The following is a 20,935-nucleotide window of genomic DNA, read 5'->3' on the forward strand; positions in this document are numbered from 1 at the left end:
CAAGCGCCCCTGGAGTCATCACCTCAGGAGCGTGGCAGTAAATCTGCCTGCAGGGAAACTATGGTGACATTAGATTTGGTGATTCATGCTTGGTGACATCTATATTCCAGGGGTCATGCAGCTGGAGATTGGGGGTGATGGTTCTCTCACATCACTAAGTACTGGTGTTAGCATCTTTCAAATGACTTCTCCTACGCTACACTGAGCAGATGCTATAATGTGGTTCAGCTTTGCTGTGCAGTCATAATTTGTTGTTGCTGCAACGGGCAATTTATACCTACACGGGGGTTGAGCGACATAGATGAAAATCACACCTGGGTACTTTCAGGTTGAATGGAAGTACACAGATATATCTTTAATATTTTTCTAATGAGTGTGTTAAATGTTGAGGTCTGCGCCAAAACCACATGTGAAAACCATTCTTTTTTTAGATAGTTTCCTTCCCTTTTGAGAAAAGTCCAGCTGGAAAATATAGTTACAAGAAACTGGAGGGTTGTTCCTGTAGTTTTTCTTTGTCTTTTTGATAGTTATCAGTGTATTTATTCACCCAAGACCATTATATAAGTGCTTTATATTTTAATATTTAAAGAGGCTACTAAGAACCAATACAGATTTAATATACCTTTCACACAAACACACTGTACTATGATGAAGAACAGAGTTGCACCTGAAAGGCTTTAAGGAGGAAATGAGTTGTGTAAAGCAACATTAAGTTACATTTATATAATTGGCTTTTCTAATCTTATACCTTGTTTAACTATATTCTAACACACATTTTCATATTTTGTGGAAAAAAACAAAAATAGACATGTTTGGAAAACTGATGTGAACATCTTGGCTTGCAAAGTGACTCATAATGTTGGCAGTTGAATATTTTCAGTTTATTGATTGCCCTGGCAAACAGTATTAGAGTTCACAGAGAAGATGGTGCTTTGGCTCTCCACCAGGAAGAAAAAAAGAAGATATTGAGCGTACACTACCTCACTCAAATTGCATCGAAATTGCCAGCTGTCTTCTTGCCCCCTATGTTTTCTTCGGTGACTCTTGGATAGGAATGGTTTTATGGATTGGTCCACTGCAGTATGAAGCCAAGGTTATGGCATGGCTGGTCATGTTGGCTCTCATCTTACTTTTCAGTGGCTCCAGTTCATGCCCAGACCAACCCCAGCGCTACATTCAGACACTCAGACTGTCTCAGTGCCTGCCGCAGTGCTTCACTCCGCTATTAACATTCTGATTGCAGTCTTGTTTCGTTTGCCTGGCCAAGCACTTTATTTCCAAAAAAAGAAGGAAAAAAGAGAGACCCGGCCTCAGAGCTGACCTTTCCATTTGCAGAAACACGGCAATCATTCATAAATCACACTAAAATATCCAAACTGTTTGATATCACAGGCCTAATGAAATCACTCGCACTCCTTTACTGCTATTATAGCAAAAGGTCAGCGACATAACTGATGTTCAGCTTCAGCATGATTGTCCTACTTCATATTACCCATTGCTCAGCCCATAAAAAAATCAGTATAGGCCATATTGTGTGACATTTTGTCATAGTTTTTTTTTCTTTTTTAGACTGTCGAAAATAACTAATTTTGTGGTGAAAGCTCAGTTTGGAGTTTACTTTGAAATGAGTATTTTATGGTACATTTGGTTCAGTTATAAGTCAGACATTTATGAGTTTGAGGGATATTAGTGGGACCCAGACCGTGACTAGGAAATTTACCCTTACTTGTAATTATGTGTTTCTTTGCAAATAAAAAACATGAAAAATCAAGACTAAAAGGATATGAAGGAATACATTACATTGTGGAATTGCAAAAAGAAAATGCATTTGCAAAACGGGATATTTTATGAATGTCTGCACTTGTCTGCTCGTTATTCATAATGGCAACAAAACTCATTAATAAGATTTTAATCACATTCCCTTAATGAAAAAACAACACATCTTTTTGATACAAAAATGCATATTTCAGATGTTTTATTTGCTCGGGTGTAAAATAAGATAAGATATCTTTTGCTTTAAGGCTTTGCTTTGGAGTAATAATATACTAATAAATAATATACAATAATATTGTTGTCCATTAATGGTGATCTCATGAGCTCTCAGGGAACAGTAACATGATTGCATAACCCCAGCACTGCTTCTATCATGGAGATCATCATTACTTTATAAATAAATAAACTTTCAGCAGGGTGGATTAACACAGTAAACTATAAGGTCAAAAGATGATATCTCAAGCCTTGTTCATTCTTTTTAGAATCAGCCGGGTTATTTTAGGGGTTTTTTGGTGGCACATTTTGTGATAGTGGTGTCAGTTTAATCACATTAATCCACGACTAGCTTTGTAATTAGTTAGTGCTACAGCTTAGTAGCATGGCATAAGGCTAGCTTTGCAAATTAAATAAACTGAGCACAGAATATTACACAGGAAAAACATTTAATCTGCCACTACGAAAAAATTGGTAAAGCAAGACAAGACGTTACTTACAATAACAAAAAATGTGTGTTGTAGCACTTTATTATCTGGCTGATTGACAAAACATTGCTTAAGTTGTCTATAGCATCACTTTGATGTTTTGTTTTTTGCATCCTTGTGTTGTAGCAAAAATTAATGTGAAAATCGACAAACTCAAAATCAAAGAACATTTAGATCAACAAGTTGCTTGGATGCTTTCCTAATAAATAATAAATAAAGGAAATGTTTGGTAATGTTTCATAAAAACATCATGCAAATACATGTTTGGTTTTTTTTTTTTTTTTCACTTTTATTTGTAACATGGTGTTAGGTTGCAAATCTGGCATTTCTTTTTATTGCAGTGAGACTGAGTGCAAGTTAGACAAAGCAATTATATGCTCAAAGCATCAGCCTGTTAAAGCTGCCTAAGCAGTAAAATCCAGCACGTCATCTTTACAACATTCATGCTGAGCACATCGAAGTTGAAAGAACTTCACAACTAAGACCATCACTGAAGGAATAAATTTGTGTGGCCATGATCTATCCGGTTGTTCAGTGATGACGCGACGGATCCTACTTCCGGGTCTAAAGTAGTCTGCGTTTAATATGGCTTTTGTGTTGTTAACATGTTTAATGTTATGTATTTTCTTCTATTTGATCTCAAAAAGCTCCTAAAACAGTCAGTGATCACTGTTGATCTCCCTCGGCTTTTATTACCGCTAATCATTTATTTAAGCTCAGTTTTTAAAACCTTAGGATGTAACTACAGCCCAGCCCATGCAGCAGTATATGAATGACTAACCTCGTATTGTGGATGGATTATCTCAGTTGTTCTCCTGGCTGAAGTTTGGTCCTTTTACAGCATCCTGCCATGCGATTACATTTGTTCCTGACCACCGAGAACACTCACGGTAACTTTTATCGAGTGGAAAAAAAGTTAGCTTGTTTATATTATGCTAACATAGCTGTGTCGCTAGCGGTCACGTAGCACATCATTATATACCAGCTAGCCCAACTTCAGTAACCCTACAAACGTCACTGCTGTTTAGTTTTCTGTCTTCATTTATGCTGGAAGTGATAACAGAGCTGTACGTTTTAATTTGTTTCCAAAACCCCGCAGTCAGGACATGCTATATTGTATTTAGATAGAAGCTAGCGAGCTAACTCCCTGATAACTTCTAACTCCTTTAAATGTCATAAATTCCGTTTTCATGGATGCCTGGATGTTAAACTCAATTGTTACACCTGGTAGAGCAGAACGCTGATCATTTTATTAAAGATGAAAGACTTTAGACAGTTTTTCAACTCTCAGTAATGCCATATGATCGTTTGATATATGGACCTGCAGCGGAGTTTAGACCCAGACACGGCTAGTGACGTCAGACTGAACAACCGGATATTCTCATTGGCATGCAGAATCCTGTAGAAGCACTACCTTTCCCAATGCTACTCAGATCCCAACTTTCAGTAATGACTTGAACTTTATTTTCTAGCTTGAACAGCTTTAAGAGATATGAGCCAGTTGAGCAATATACTAACACTAACCTAAGAATTACTTCTCTTCATTAACGGCGCTTTAAATCCGGCCATATGCTAAGTCATATGTGCATGAGGGGTAGTCATGATAATAAGTTCTGATAATTAGTCCAGAAGCTGCCGGTGGCCTAAACAGTTATTAAGTGGGTTTGCAGTTGCTTTAACATTCGACCGGCATTAACTCTCCATCGTGTAACCAGGTTTCATAAATATTCATTAAGAAAGTTGAGTGGCGGCTCATTCAGTATTTAGTCATGCCCAATGTTAATATATCAAATGTTTATTCAAAGAGAAATGCAGGTCGTAACCGGCAAGTCCTTCCAGAAACAATAAGTACATCTGAATGGATCAGAGTTTCAGAGCTTTCTCGCTCGCAGATTACCAAGCACATTTAACTCTTCATGAACAAAAGTGAGACGTTTGTTGATGCCAGTCTTTACATTTCTGCCGTGTCACTGTGCTGGAGTTCTGCACTATATTAAGGTGCTAGTCTCACGATCTGGATGCATAGACTTGCCATAAACACTTGGTGCCAACAGATTTCTTTGGTAGAAACAGGAAGTGCTCCCTGAAAACACTGATGTTTGTTTTAATAGTTCCAACAATAGAACCCAACCAAAAGAACCCAAACTGTCGGCTTGCCTAGTGACTGCGGCATGCCATTTGTGGTACAGTAAAGCAGGATAGGGTGATTTTTATCTAATAGGGAGCTATAGAAGAAGTAGTCCTGTACTTGTCCTGGAGTTAAGTTTGTCTCACCCAGTGACACGCTGCATAAAAGTCAGGGCATGCCACAGCCAGCAAATCTGCGTGTTGTGTTAACTCGAGGTGGTGTAAGACTTTGTCTGCGATTAACTGAGGCTGACTCTCAGCACTGTCGATGTGCTGCTTGTCACACGGGGCGTCGCAGCAGTCTGTGCCTGGCTGGAAAGGTTTCTTCTTGGTGCGAGGGGATAATTATGATGAAATGATTGACGTTTCACCTGAGCAGAACTCTCGCTGATGGCGTGTTGCATTCGCCAATGTCCCTGTTTAAGTGTCAGTTAGATGGAGGAATGCTGAGCGATGACGTTAATGGATGCTGCAAAGGCAGAGGCATACTGGCAGATGTTGACATTCCATGAAGTAGTTTTGCCTTATCATCTACCACCTGTAGGCTGTCTGTGGAGACACACTGAGTGTGTGTGTGCGACTCAGTTTTATATTAAGTGTTAAGTTTCTTTCCTGTAGGAAAATAAAAACGCATTTTTGCAAAACCCTCATATTATTCATGTTGTTCATCTGATAATATCAATAAGGATTTGTCCTGTTTGGTGATATAAAAAAACACTGTTTAAGCTTTAAGCTGAAAATTAAAAATTCTAATGTAATCAACCAATAATTAAGTCTAATGAATGTTAAAAGGTCGCATAAAAAAAGCATGTCTTTTCACCACATCGTTACACCCTGAATATGAAAACAACTGCATCCAGCAGCTGTTTTCTGACCAGTAAAAAAAAAAAAAGGGATTTGATTTCCAGCTTTTATAACCAGAAACCTCCAGCAGTCAGGTCAGAGTGCCCCAGAAATAAAGCAAAAAACAACAAACATGGCAGAACAAGTAAATAATCTGCAAATATTAATAGAAATTCACAAAATATCTCAGTGAAAAATGATGGTGTTTTGGCATAACACAACCACGCTGCAGAGAGCTCTAGCTGTGCAGTATCCTGGTAGGAATAAAGCCATTTTCTTACTGACAGCGTATGTGGTGGTTTTTGAGGACAAGCCACCATCTTTTTTAGTAGATATGAGACCAGATAACAACAGGCGCTTATTATTTGTGGTTTGCTACAAAGAGGAGCTGTCATTAAGTAAAGGCAGGCGCAGTGTGTGAGGGATGGCTCTCTGAGTAATATTACTTGAGATTTTTTTTCCCACTCAAAATCTATTGACGTAAAACCATAAGATGAAAAGTACAATATGAATGAGCTCCTTCCAGTGATAACTAATTGAGTCATTATTTCAACATTGCTATCGTGCTTTACTGATTTTTTTTTTTTTTTATTGTTCAAGGTTGATTTATAGCTTAATATTTAGGATTAAAGTACATTAAAAAATAGATTTTGTTAGCCAATTTCAGAGTACCGTTATATCAAGTTCAAGCACCGTATCCCATCACTTTTCATCTTCTACCTTATTACACACTTAGACCTTAAACATTTCATTTAAGTGTTCTACCACTTTATTTGTTTCTTTTTGCACACGCAAAGCGATGGTGGAAAGCATCTGCCTAGTGAAGATATAAAATTAAACTCCTGGGGTAAAACAGCCTGCATTCTTCCTCATGGAATGAATATTTCATGGAAAGCCATCAGCGGCATATTGGGAATACTTCTTGAAAATAATTACGAGGGAAAAGGCAGGGTGATTCTGTTTAAAGCTCTATAAACATAACCCTGTTAGAGGGAAAGGCCACTTCGGGAAGAAGTTTCCATGCAGTGGCAGCTGACCAGAGTTCCCTTCCCTGTGGGATTAAATTCCACTGTTGGTTCCCACAGATGGATTACAATCCACAAATCCACAAATGAGTGCAAGTTATGCTATCACATTGCTACAATATCATAAACAAGAAACATGAGGTTATGCAACCAGAGAGACAGCTTTCATAATAACCTTCATCTCAAACGCTCTCAAAGGGACATTCCTCCATTTTTTTTTCACATGAAATGCTGGTTGAGAAATTAGGTGTAGGCCTGCTGAGCAGTTGTGTAATGTCTGCTGTGCCTGCAGAGGAGCTTTGTCAAATCAGTGACAACAACGTCCGATTATGTCATCAGATTATGTCTCGACTTGGCCGTTACAATCAGGACAGGGAGTCTTAAAATGGGAGTTTTGACCAGGCGGGGAGGGTGTATCATGTAATCTGCACTCCCCGCCCCCAAAAAAGGATATTAATTACAAACCAAAACTATCAGTATAGTTTTTTTTAGTAAATTTACTCGCATTTCTTTTCATTTAAACTTTTTCGAGTGAACACACAAACTTATTAGCCTACTCTAAGTGCAAATAAAAACTCCCCATCAAGTGTTAATCCATGGAAAACCAAAGATGGACAGACGCTGCTAGAAAAGTCTCATAGTGTGACGGCGGGGAGGACAGTCTTGGCCGGAGTGCTTGCAGCTCTCCTGCTGAGTTACAGCTGAACCCCCGAACAAGCAGGAGGGACAGGCTTTGATTCACACTTGATTTCAAAGACAGAGGACCCATGTCAATGATAATGTTCATATTTAGAGAACAACCTGAAGAAAATGGATGAAAACAAGTCAATTGTCTCATTCTTGACTCCTGATAATGAAAATTAAATTTGGTCTCTACTGCCATGTATTAAATAATTTTATTTCCATTTACACTTTTATTTTTGGTTAACGCGCCTTAAATCTTTTATATTAGTTGATATGATTAGCGAGTTTTATGCACCTAAGCACAAGACTTAAATCGAATCACCAGATCGCTTTAAAATTTGCTGATCATATTTGTCGTCCCCAGAGTACGAACCATCAGCAGCTTCCTGTCCTCATCCTCTTTGCTTGAGCAAGGACAAGAAGTAAGCTTGAGAAATTGCCAGCTCGTCAGTGTGTTAGTTTTTAATGGGTGCAGTCAATACTGCATCGACGTTATGCTCAGACTTACACTTTTGGTGGCCCGTTAGTGTCTCACAGGTTTGGTAGTCTGGTACTATAAAACAATCCTAAATTTGAGATTAATTTTTGTCTGCATGCTTGCATACGTGGCTGCTGACATGCGTGTCTGTGTGTGATCGTAGAATGCGGTGTGTCCAGAGGCCCCCCCCCCCCTAAAAAAAAAAAAAAAAGAGCTTCTTCTTAAATTGTTGTGGCATTTTTGACAGCAATTATTTCCAAGCAGCGCAGCATAAAATTACCATTAAAATGGCTTCAAACGACATGTCAGAATTTTCTGCTGGTTTGATTCTATTTTAAAAAGCTCTGGATTTACCGATGCTCTCACTTTGCCTGAATAAATAATGAAACCCATCCTTCTGCTGGACAAAGAACGCAGTAAATGAACTTCAATGAATACTGACAAGCATGTAGAGTACAGCTGCCTGACATCAGAATCATCGTCTCTCTCTCGTTCAGTCGCTCTTACGTCATTCAGCAAAGCAGTTTCTTTTTTTCCACTTTAAATCATTTAGCTGTTGTTACCTGTTATTTTGACAAATCTGCTTTTTAATAGGAGTTTTTTGGAACATGTGTATGACCTGAAAAAAGGGGGAAGATGGCTACAAAAGTTACTTTTTTTTCTTGTTTTTTCAAAGGCACATTTTATTCCGAGTGATATCTGTGGATTAGTGGAAACTTAGCAGACTGCATGAGCATATTCTGCCATGGGGAAAGACATTTCATTGCATTGGGGGATTAGTGCGCTGCGTGCCTCAATCACTCACTCTTTGTTGGGATAAATATTACCAGTGTCTGGAGAACAGGCGAGCGGCTGGAATCAGTGCTTCACTTTTCGCCATGCTTGACGTGCTGCTGGGTCTTGTACCAAGTCATTACCGTAACACTGCAGGGGGAAAAGTTATGCACGGAGACGACTTCCTGAGAGCCCTCGCTGAGCCTACCGGACAAAGCCGCTAGTGTGAGGGTTATTTGAGGTCGTTCGCTTTGCCTGTTTAGCATGGGAATCGTCACTTGAGCTTACTTTAACTGACTTAATTGCTCTGACACCCTCCAGTCCCTCTGAATTTATCATCTTCATCCAAGTCCAGGGAGTGCAAGTAAAGCAATAACATCACTTGGGCCAAACCAATAGGTTATTGATTGGCAACCTATATAGAAAGGGACATGTCTGTGCTATAATGGAGTGGGACACTAGAGTTTGTCAGGAAAAGCAGAGGTAGCTACCGCTTTTCTCTTCCTGTCCTAAATTTCCTAGCTTAAGTTAATGAGAGTCAGAGGTTCCCCGCTGCACATTTCTAATTGCCCTCATGTCGGCATGTGAAATGGCAGAGAGCAGCAATTTATCGGATAAATCAACATAAGAAGGAAGCTGGTCAAGGACTGCCAAGCCACTGAGGCCCACCAACTGCGAGCTTCATCATTAGTCTGTGACTTATTTTGACCTGGCATCTAGGCGATTACAATGGGACCGAGCAAAAAGAAGCTCTGGCATGACCTGCAGCAATAGACCAGTCCCCATGCAATGATTAACTGCTGGGACTGCAGGTTCTTTATTGCCAATCTATTACTTAGGTATCCACTAGTAAACATATACCCAAATATATTCCTGATGATCAAAGGTTCATACTGACTCAATGAAAGCAGAGCACTGGGAATTCACATGGGACCACTAAACACGTCTCATTTATACGTTTAGAAATGCATTTAGAGACATTTTGAAATAATCGTAGTTAACAAAGAAATTGTGCTGTTGTGTGAAAGTGATAGAAGTGAACTTTTTTTCAGTTTTTTAATATACTACTTACTTGTACTTAATTAAGGCAACAGGTCTGCTCCATGTATTGAACTCATGCAGGCTTAGAAGCCTGAAAGACGGTTAAATTATATTAAAGTTAAATTATTTCTAATTATGTGTGTGAGTAAAATTCAAAAATACAACCTCCTGTGTTGATGCCGACTTTTCTACGACATGAACGTCCAAGCTGTTATATTTTAAACCAATTAAAAAGAAACTGTAGAGAAATAAAAAGTCAAATAAGTACCTTTTCATTGAATACCCAATCTGGGATTTGGTTATAATATAATTTTAAACTACCAAATGGTTTTCTTTGCTGAGGCTATCATTTTAGTGAAATTGACTGTGAACTCAATACCCTCGCCTTCTTTAAAAATGCATAATCTTTTACACATACAAATGCACTTAGATGAGCGGCTCCTCTCTATGTTGGTTTAAATACGGCATATAATGAAGATAATAATCTCATAGGGCAATCCCTGGAATGCAAGTCTGCTCTTTTTAACTGCTACCGTAGTAATAAAACTGCTATAAGCGCTTCCCCACCATGAATTTTTTATAATTCCGTGCCATAAATGCCAGCTTACTGTGTACCATAAAATTAAGTGAAATTAAATGCATTGCATTTGCTAGCAGTGGGGTGAGAAGAATAGCTTGAATCGAAGAATGGTGCAGATAATTTTAGTTAATAGTTTTTAAATGGGGAAAACAACGGTGTTAGTCCAATCTGGTTGAGGCCTCTGCTGTGTTTTAAAGTTGGTTTGCCTCATATTAGTTTCAAAGACATTTTTAAAGACTGAGGCTGATGACATTTGGAGTTAATTCCACATATGCTATTTGCTCCCATGCATTGGAACCTTTTGCTTGCCGTGGTTAGGGAAAGATAAATTCCTGGGTTTAGGTAGATCCTTTGATAATTTTAGAATGTAAATTTCTCCAGTTTGAAAGTGTAACAGCTGGAAGAACTCCAGTTTTACCTATTTGTTGCATCATGATACTTTAACATTTTGAGCTCACCTCATCTTCATCAGACAGTAATGCACAGAGCATGGCCCGATTAAATCGCATGTTGACATAGAGATCACGTGCAGGCAAAAAAACACATTTGTTTAATCAATACAATCATTTTTATGGACTGTGCATTATTCCCTGGTAATAGAAGCTTGTGCATAGTAAAAACAAGAAAAAGTAGATAAATCAAGTAGGTAAAAGCAGATAAATAAACAAATAAATAACTAGATATAATAAAAAAAAACTAAAGTAATTTAAAAAAAAACATGTGAAAATAAAGAATAAAAATCCCTAAAATGAAAAAGGAACGTTAAAATAAAAAAATACAAAGAAATAAATGAAAGATTTTTGAAAAACACATGCACACCCTGTCAGACTGGATTTTTGCTGCTGTCTACCATGTCAACTTTCCATGCAAGTTGAAAATGAACACATCATGCTCTAGGTTATGCTTTATTTTTCTATTAATCAGACTAGAGAAGCTTTTCCTGTGGGTCTGTTTTGTTTTAAAGCTCTTCAAATTGTTTATATAAATGTAATATTTGAGTCTTAAATGTAAGAAAATGGCGTGTGGTGCTGGAATACGTTCTTCTTGTGATGAATTTTTGCACCAGTAATGCAGCTGGTGTTTTTTTTATTTGTACTTTTTCTCCAGTAATGAACCATTCTTACTCCAGATTACTCCTAAAAACAAGTCTATTACGATGAACATTACGGGGCACTTTTATTAATGCATATTCAGTTCCTCTGTTTGGCTGAGACTCAACCAAATCACAAAGGCAGATGTGAGCGTTGCCCAGAAAGTGTCAAACTGAACTGAAGGAACAGAGAGAAAAGATTTACGAGTAACTTGGCAGACAATGATGAGTTTTCTTTAATAGATTGCTAACATTTTGTTAAGTGTGGAGATCTTCAAAACCATGAAAGAGGAGGACTGTTTGTCTTTGTCTTAATGGAGAATTGGACAAGGTTCTGCATTTTTTAGACAAGGTAGAATTTTTAATGGAAAGGGAACTAGTGTTCTGTGACAGGCGAGGACAATGAAGAGTATCCTTGTGTCACCAGTCTGCATGTGAATGGCAAGAGCTGTTATCCTTAAACTGAGAAGACCAAATATGCAGAACGTTGTGTATTGTCAGCGAGGCATACTCATTTAGTGACACTGCATAGCAACAATAGACGAACAACTCGAATTCAGACATTAGAACATTGGCAAACAATGGGCTTGTTGAAAAAAGGTAATGGAGCCAGTAAAATCACACAAAGGGTGGAGATAAAGGGGCATTGCAGTTAAAATGCAAAATCATCAGAGCCAGCAGTGACAGAAGATATCCAGAAGCACAGGAAGAATAGGAACAAGAGTCATGAAGATGATAACATGAGGAGCGCTATTCTGATGCATCTATTCAGTTGCACGAGGCAGAAAAAAATACATTTGTTCTGAAGAGCAAAAGAAAAGAACGCGCTTCAGTCCTAAAGCTGAAACTACATTCATTAAGATAAATTACTATTAACCCTTTAAAGCCAAGTACGTGAGTTTTTTAGAGGTTTTGAGACTTCAACGTCATCACTAAATTGCACGAGACATTTTTAAGTTACAAATACCAAAAAAACGATTATTTAATTGGTTGAAAATATTGGATTGTCTATCCAGTGTTTGAAAAAGAGTAACACTGAGATTCATTTGAAATGAGTGAGTCTCATTTTTAAGTGTTTTGGTATGAACCAGCTTCTGGGAAAGACTTTTGAGTTACTAACTACCCGTTGCCCTTACTAGCCCAGGTGTTGGCTTTTACACTCTTTTTATTAAATATTTCTCATTTAAACCACTTGCTGTTGCTGCAGCTAACAAATGAGTTTAATGAATGTGGAAATTGTGGGCTACACAATGAAAATGATTTAAAATAGGCCCAAAGAATTGAATCAAATCAAATCAAAATTTATTTCTGTAGCACATAATAATACAACAAAGTTGACCAAAGTGCTTCACAATCGTTCAAAGCAATAAGCAACAGCATAAGACAGAATAGATTTAAAAAAAAAGAGAGTAAAAAGGAGGGCAGGAAACAATATGAACAATATGGGTAAACAACACAACTAGCCACGAAATAATATACTAGATTGATTTAAAAGAACTTTGGTGCTGAGCGGTAACCTTTCATTTTGGTATGATGTTCACTTTGAACACACAAATTGCTTTTATTCAATTCAATTTTATATATACAGCGCCAAATTACAACAACAGTCGCCTCAAGGCGCTTTATTTTGTAAGGTAGAGTGTACAATGAATACGGACAAATACCCAACAATCATATGACCCCCTATGAACAAGCACTTTGGTGACAGTGAGAAGGAAAAACTCCCTTTTAACTAGTATGTCTGTGAAGGTTCTCAGTCATCCAGGTCATCGTAGTCTAAGGAGCTTGGAAAGAAAAGCGTCTGGACTTCTTTGAGTTGCTTGAAGACGTTTCACCTCTCATCTGAGAAGCTTCTTCAGTTCTAAGGGTCAAATGGTGAGCGACCATCTTTGAACAGAGGCGGTGGTTTACGACACCAACTGTCTGCCATCTATAATCCAGTTTTGAGATCCCTTCCCAGACGCCTTAACGCCCACTCACATCCTGGGCCATCTGACCTCAGGAAATCACATGATAGGGTGGGGCCAGGTTTCACAATGAGCTCACCCGAAACTCTGGCTGATTGTGACCCACACCCGCTTTCACATTTTGGCTCATGTGATTAGGTAGAGGATCATCAGGGGGTCCTTTGTCCCTCTTTGGGGGTAAACGTCTACTGGGTTTAAATCTGGGACTCTCCACCATTTGACCTTAGAACTGAAGAAGCTTCTCAGATGAGAGGTGAAACGTCTTCAAGCAACTCAAAGAAGTCCAGACTCTTTTCTTTCCGAGCTCCTTAGACTCCCTTTTAACAGGAAGAAACCTCCGGCACAACCAAGCTCAGGCTGGGGCGGGGCCATCTGCTGTGACCAGTTGGGGTGAGAGAAGGAAGACAGGATAAAAGACATGCTGTGGAAGACAGTCAGTGATTAATAACAAGTATGACTTTTTGAAGATGCAAACCTTATCAACGTGATTACTTATACAGGATGAGCTGCTAAAAATGCATGTTCAGCTCATCTATATCAACTAAAAACCACATCCCAGTTGTGGCAGATGACTGCCCCTCCCTGAGCCTGGGTCTACTGAAAGGTTCTTCCTGTTAAAAGGGAGTTTTTCTTTCCCACTGTTGCCAAGTGCTTGCTCATAGGGGAGTTGTCTGATTATTGGGATTTACTCTATATTAATGTAGAGTCTTACAGAGACCTTACAATATAAAGTGGTTGTGATTTGACAATATATAAATAAATTGAATTATGAATTATGAAATTGGGTGTTTGTGCTAGTACATTTGCCTTGATTCCTTTTGCCCTTTAAAAAACACTGCTGGTGTTTCCTTTTCACACACAAAGAAATTGTCCTCGCTTCAGTATTTCTAGATCGATTCTGTTTACCTGTAATTTGTAATTTGAGAAAACATTGCACAGTGCTACAAACATCCACAAATTAAACTTACATCAATGCAAAGGTGTAACACATATGTGGTTACACTGACGATGAGCTGTTTCCTGGAATGGTCGGTGCAGACGTGCCACAGCAATAAAAGCAATAAAAGTAGCTGCAAAATAAGTGGAAACTGGTGGGTACAGATTATGCAAACCACGCTTCTTCCAGCATGAGTATTAATTTGTAGGAAAAAAGAAGTGGCGCTTCAGGGCAATAAAGGAGGATGTGTGCAGTAAGACCAGGCTCGGCCATCCACTATTCCTTTGCTGCCATTTTGTGGAAGGCTCATGCTGGAGCAGTAACTCATGCATGTCTGCCCTAACGCACCATTGCAGATCAAAGCATGGCTGGGTTATGTAAAGCTGAAGGGGCTAATAGAGTGACCACATCCAATACAAAATATATTACAGTGCATTTGCCTCTGACAGGGATTGATGGGGTACATTATCCAATGAAATTGAGGGTTTCTGCAACACAGGCATAACACTGCTTAGTCCAGTAGAGCCCATGTGCTGTGCTACTGTAGAGCACCAAAGCATATGGTTAGATTTGCACATTTGGTAAGTTTTATTTCACCATAAATAGAATTCAGACCATGTTTTGGGAAGTAGATAAAGTTTCCAAGTCCTACTCTGTTTTTGTGACGGAGTCTAATAAGCTCAGTCTAACCTCATCACATCTTGTCGTCTTGCCCGTTTTATTTTTTTCAGCAGTAAACTGAGAGCAGTTAGCATATGTCATACCCACCAAGAACACAGATGTGTTGCTCGTGTAAGTAGGATAATAACAACATGTGTCAATCGTATCCATGCTTGTCACCGTCAATCTTTTTTAAAGGGTGCAGTTATGTAGCAAGCCAGCTAACTCGGAAAATAGCACCCTTATTCTAAACCCCAGCTACAAAACTCTAATTTGCAAGTAGAGCATATGTTCATCAGTCACCATGACCAGATCATTAGGTATGAAGATGACGCAAGCAGATTCATTGCATTGATGTTATCCAACCCTTTCACCAAATTCTTGGGTGACATGTACCTTTATTTATCCTTACAGCTCCCGCGATGTATGATTTACAGTAGATTTACCTCCCTGTCTGTCACGCAAGGAAAGCGTGCCATACTACAGCTCAGGGAGCGATGAGAGTTGACACTAGCATTTGGGACGAGGACCAGAGGACATTATGGATTACCTAACATTTTACAGCATGCTCTCAGAGTAGTAAGCGTACTTGTGCGAGCCTGCTTCTGAGGGAATGCGACAAAGATTGCAGTTGTGATGATAAAAACGGAGCCGCGGGGCATCGTAAAGAGAGGAGTATTTGTGCCCTAGTTGCCCGGTGATGCCAGCTGAGACTGAGTCACCGTGCTGCAATGACTTTCACCTTGGCTGGAATCACTGTAGATTTGTGCTGGTATGTGAGGCAGCGGGGTCACTGCAACTGCTCCTCAGTTATTAATTGACAGACAGAGCAATTATCAGTAGGAACTTGAAGTAGGATAGATGCGCTGACAGTTACATGTGGCTGAAAAAGACACTCTGGGAGAAATGTCTCTGCATGTGCACAAAGCCATCGTGAAATGACTGCTTTCATTTGAATGTAATCATAGTGAACTTATACTAACAGTCAGTTAAGCACACTTACTCCCTAAACATGAGCTGGTTTTTAAGGGGGGACTGTTTTCATGCTTCGTTTGATTCAACCCTACCTCCCATTAGGTTTGTCAGGCCTCATGATGTGTTGGATGCTGGAAAATAACAATGGTTGTGTCTTTGATAAAATAACGAAGCGTTACAATTTTATTAGCAAACACGTACTGCACATCCATAGTTTTTTTTTGGGGGGGGGGGGTTTCAGGAGAGAAATGGCACAGCTTTTTAAACTAATACAAAAAACTTTTTCGTTTCTTCGAAGAATCCTTTTATGTGAAAAGTGGAGAAAATGTTTCCATTTTCTTCAAGGTTACCAGAGCCTCTGCGTTGAGCCATTGTATCAAATCAGTGCAACTGTCAAGCCATCTCTTCAGTAAGTGATAGACAAATCACCGTTCACTGAGTTGACCTTGAATTTAAGCCAATGGCTTCGCGTGCCCATTACCGCAGCTTTGGCTGACATATTGCATCAAAAGTTGAACTGAGTCGACGAATAATCTTGATTGAACTCTCAGGAAGCTTTATTAATCCCATGCTACCCAGAGAGGCTGTTAGCTTTTATGAGCTGTTGTCAAATTAAAATGTCCAAGCTTTTCAGTAGGAGTTTGTCATGCTTACTAAACTATGATCTTAACCAAATGGAAGGCAAGCAGGGCGGTCGAGCGCTAAATCATGTTGACAATAGTTAATGAACGTCCCAGGTGCCAAAAAGGCAGGCTTTAAAGCTTTACTGCCTCCTAGATAATGTAAAGTAAGACCTCAAGTAGATGATTTACACATCTAAACCAGCTGTGGAGTTTTCCTCTTTCTCCAAATGCATATGAGAACTAGTTTGAGTTCATGAAAAACATAAACTTTTTCTTAAATCACATCCCTGGTGGTTCACAGACAAAAGCATTGTCACTGCATCTGGATTACACCATTTCACAGCAGGGCCTTTTTTTCTAGGGAGAAAAGAGGAAAAAGGGAACAGGAGTAGTAAATACAAGAAACGCTGGCTGGTTGCAAAGAATCTTGCTGACGCCTTCTTTTCAGGATTGCTCAGCACCTTCTTCAGCTTGCAGTGTGGGACTAGAGGGAGCAACGAGGAGAGTGGAGTGGAGTCCCTCATGATCAATTACTTCACTTGTCAAAGTTGCAACACCGCCATCTTCTAGTTAGTGACCTTTCACCCTGCAACATCAGTTCTCATCTTCAAATTTGCTTTGCCAGCAGTTTTCTCAGTGGGCTGCTGTCAAATATTTTTGGGGAACCAAATTCTCATTCTTCTTAGAGAATATATATATATATATATATATATATATATATATATATATATATATATATATATATATATATTAGGGGTGCAACGATATTCGTATCGATATTGAACCGTTCGATACAGTGCTTTCGGTTCGGTACGCATATGTATGAACAATACAACATTTGTAATTTATTTTATCAACTTTCCTTCTGACGATGCTGTCTGTGTTGAGCGCTCAGTGCATCTGTGTTCGACTACTCCGCCTAGGCTGCACTGTCGAGCGCAGATCCACTGAGCGCTCAACACAGACAGCATAGTCAGAAGGAAGAGCGCTGGGCAAGCTAGCAAGCTAGTTAAGCTCTCCTTGCAACATGGACCTCCCCCACCCTCATTCAGATCTGGCGTTTGGAATTATTTTGGTTTTCATGTGACGTATGACCCTGAAGGTAAGCGAGTCATGCACTAAAGTAAAACAGTATGTTGGATGTGCCATGCAATGCTCAATTACATGGGTGGGAACTAGTGTGTTAGCGCAGTTAGCTCATTAACGTGTTGGCCGTCTAGCCCCAGCACGGGGCGTTCGGCGGTAGCTCGTTAACGGAGATTTGCCGTGTTGTGGCGTTAAGGTCATTTCAACGAGGTTAACCTGAAAACACTAGTGCAAAGACAAAAACAACAAGCATGCTACTAACTTTAGCCGAGTCATTTAGACAGCTGTTAGCACATGATTCTCCTTATGCTGCTGAGAATATAGCCCAGAAGAAGCGGATAGTATAGCTTTTATTTTGGAAAGAGACATTTCTCTGTAATAAACTCTCTTTTCCAAAGATGAGTGATTCCTCAATCAGATACAGGGCTTGCAATATCGCTAGCCCGACGTCCTGGAGCTAGCGGTTTTTCAGTCGGGCTACCAAAATCTATCTCTTCCCTGCGTGCGTGTGTAAAAGCAGCAGGATATATACTTGATTACGATGACCTTCACAGACAGATATATATTTCAGTTCTGCTGAGCCAAATAAGACAGGTCAGGGTGAAGAAGTGACAGCCAAAGAAAAGCTTACCACAAAACGGAGAAGTTATGACAAATCAGACTATAAGGCAAAAAGAAAGTGCAGCTTTATGGTTTCATGGACAAAATAATTTCTGTGGCTGCAATATGACGAGCTAAATAACCAGGGCTGCACATAAGTGGTCCGCAGGTGCGCATTCGCTGTCAAAATAAAAAACGCGCACAAGGGTTAGGGTTAAATTTAAAAACTGTACTTTTGAGTTAAAATATATATTTATAATTTTAATAAATGCCAAATTAAAAAGGCATGAACATTTTTTTGTATCGAAAAAATATCGAACCGTGACACCAAAGTATCGAACCGAACCGAACCGTGAATTTTGTGTATCGTTGCACCCCTAATAAATAAATAAATAAATAAATATAAATATATATATATATATATATATATATATATATATATATATATATATATATATATATATCCAGGCGTATGACAGCAATATCAGGAAGAAGGAACACGAGAAGCTAGAGAAATACCAAGGGCTCAGAGAAGAGCTCGAGAGGATGTGGAGGGTGAAGGTAACGGTGGTCCCCGTGGTAATCGGAGCACTAGGTGCTGTGACTCCCAAGCTAGGCGAGTGGCTCCAGCAGATCCCGGGAACAACATCGGAGATCTCTGTCCAGAAGAGCGCAGTCCTGGGAACAGCTAAGATACTGCGCAGGACCCTCAAGCTCCCAGGCCTCTGGTAGAGGACCCGAGCTTGAAGGATAAACCGCCCGCATGGGCGTGCTGTTTATTTATATATATATATATAATAATATGGTTAAGGTCATCTGTTTGAGTGTTGTCACTTACATGGCTGTAACAGAATATTACAGTAGAACTTACTGAGAGTGTGAGCCTGGACGTTCCTGAAGTATGAAGCTGCTTCTGCACAACAGGAGAACTCCAGGAAATGTTTGATTGTACCTCCTTGGCTCATCATGTTTGCCCGAGATAAACCTTTGTTTGCACCTTATTTGCATTGTGCACAACATAACGCTGAGGGCTAATGATAAGATTCATTAGTGTGGGGAATAAGAACAAATCTTTCTTTTACAGACAAATGCTTAATATTGCCATTTTTGTTTTTTTACATTTAAAAATACTTTTTATTGCTGTCTGTTAATAAGAAAAAAAACCCTCTCAAAGTACGGCTTAATCATACCATTAAGTTTAATCATCATCACTCAACCCATCACTTTTTTCAGGCTGCTTTAATCATTATTTAGTAGCGTTGTCCAGGGCAAACCATATGTGGCAGGATTCTACAAAGATAGATGAGTTGATTTATTAGACCTCATGTTTTGCTAACACTGTGTGGCCAAGTGCCCACCAGCCCACATAGAGTCTTCAGGTCAGTTTAACCTTGAGAACAGAGGGGTGTATCTGTATTGTAAGCAGCTGTAACCCTGCCAAGAGGCAGGAGCACCTCTCGCTAGCTGCACTAGAATAAGCAGTGGTTGTCAGTGATATCCAATTGTTTTTAAGTGGAGATTCCCTCAGCTAGAAGGCTACAAATAGGTCTTTTTGTTCCAGAGACAGGTAAATAAGATACCACAGCAGACCTGGCACTCATTTCACCGATGCCGTGCTGCTATTAGTGTTCTTAATCTTAACCCACATATCTGTAGGTTACATCACACATAGTCTTTTTTCTTCCGTGTTTTCACAAAGCTACCAGCCAGGGACTGAGGGTAATGATGTCAATTTTTCTGAGGTTTGTTCATCCATGCATCATTTTGATTCTGGAGGGTAGATTTCAGTGAAATTTGCTTTGAATATTTATAGATCCTGGAGGATGATGACCCCTGACCTTTTCCAGCCATTATCAGGTCGAAATATCACCACTGGAAAAATCTCATATTCAGTGAGAGAGATTTTGGTGCAAAATGCTGAGCACATCCATAATCCCACAGGGACATGCCCACTGGACTGTAACGGCCCCACAACTTTCCAGAGCTGTAAGATTCTGTGTGACACTCGTATATATTTTACTCAAACTGGATTTCCTGGATGGTATTGCATCTTCTCACTGATAATGTGGCAGTGTACCCGTATCACTACAGCTTCTTTCAAAGCACTTGCCAGAAAAACAGAGTCAGCACAATCAACACCATAGATTTAGCTAAATGAACTCACCAGTGCAAATAACTCAAAGTGCTCCCTGATTTAGCGTTGCAAAGTGTTTTTCTATTTGCTGAAGAAACTTTCTGTTCTTCAAATTCCACACGAAAATAACTAAATCTGTGTTATATAAAGTCATAGTTCATTATCATCATTTTAGAGGGACTGAAAGGGCACCTTTATAGAGGCATTAATTGTAAAGTTAGCAAAAGTATGGCAAGAAATTAAAATCAAGGCTGCTTTGGTCTCTGGCCCCTGAGTTTGGCACCAAAACAAGACCGACTCATCACACAGCGCCGCGACTTATAGCCCACAGGCATGGTCGTGACATTTCTCAGTTTTAAGATACAGAAGGAAAAATGCTAATGAAGTGGCTGGATGGAAAATGTCATATTTTTTTCTTCTTTTTGAGAAAATGCAGCTCTGTGTTTTTGTGGTTTGCACTTACGTGCGCCTTCATGTCATGTTGGAGAGGCAGTAAAGTGACTACAGGCTGACTTTTTGCTTCTTTTTTTTCCCTACCCCCAGGGGCAGTGGCAGAAATGCAGAGCCACAACAATGGCTGTCTCTTTTTGCTTGGAAAGAGGTGTGGGGGGGAGGGGGGAGTGGAGGTTGGAAAGGGTGCTATAGGAGTTTATCTTAGTCATGGTAATTGGTTTGCTGGTGTGGAAGTAGGATCATTCGAGAAAACCTCATTCAGTCTGACCCCCTCCCATTTATCTGTCTGGAAGGCTGCAGGGAGAAAGGGGAGAAGGATGGAGAGAGTGAGGGAGGAATGAAGGAGTGCTGTTGCAGAGGCATTTTCATACAAAGGCTGGAGAA

The 20,935-nt window shown here is 39.5% G+C and overlaps 1 protein-coding gene across 5 annotated transcripts in view; it reads left to right on the plus strand.

The window, feature by feature from the left end:
• cadm1a (cell adhesion molecule 1a) overlaps positions 1-20,935 on the plus strand; it is a 471,740-nt gene that overhangs the window by 43,084 nt on the left and 407,721 nt on the right. The gene's annotated exons all lie outside the window — the stretch shown is intronic.

The sequence above is a fragment of the Copadichromis virginalis genome, linkage group LG10 (assembly GCF_057382275.1).
Source record: "Copadichromis virginalis isolate Kocher_CV1m ecotype Utaka linkage group LG10, C_Virginalis_male_GT1.1, whole genome shotgun sequence".
Lineage (NCBI taxonomy): Eukaryota > Metazoa > Chordata > Actinopteri > Cichliformes > Cichlidae > Copadichromis > Copadichromis virginalis.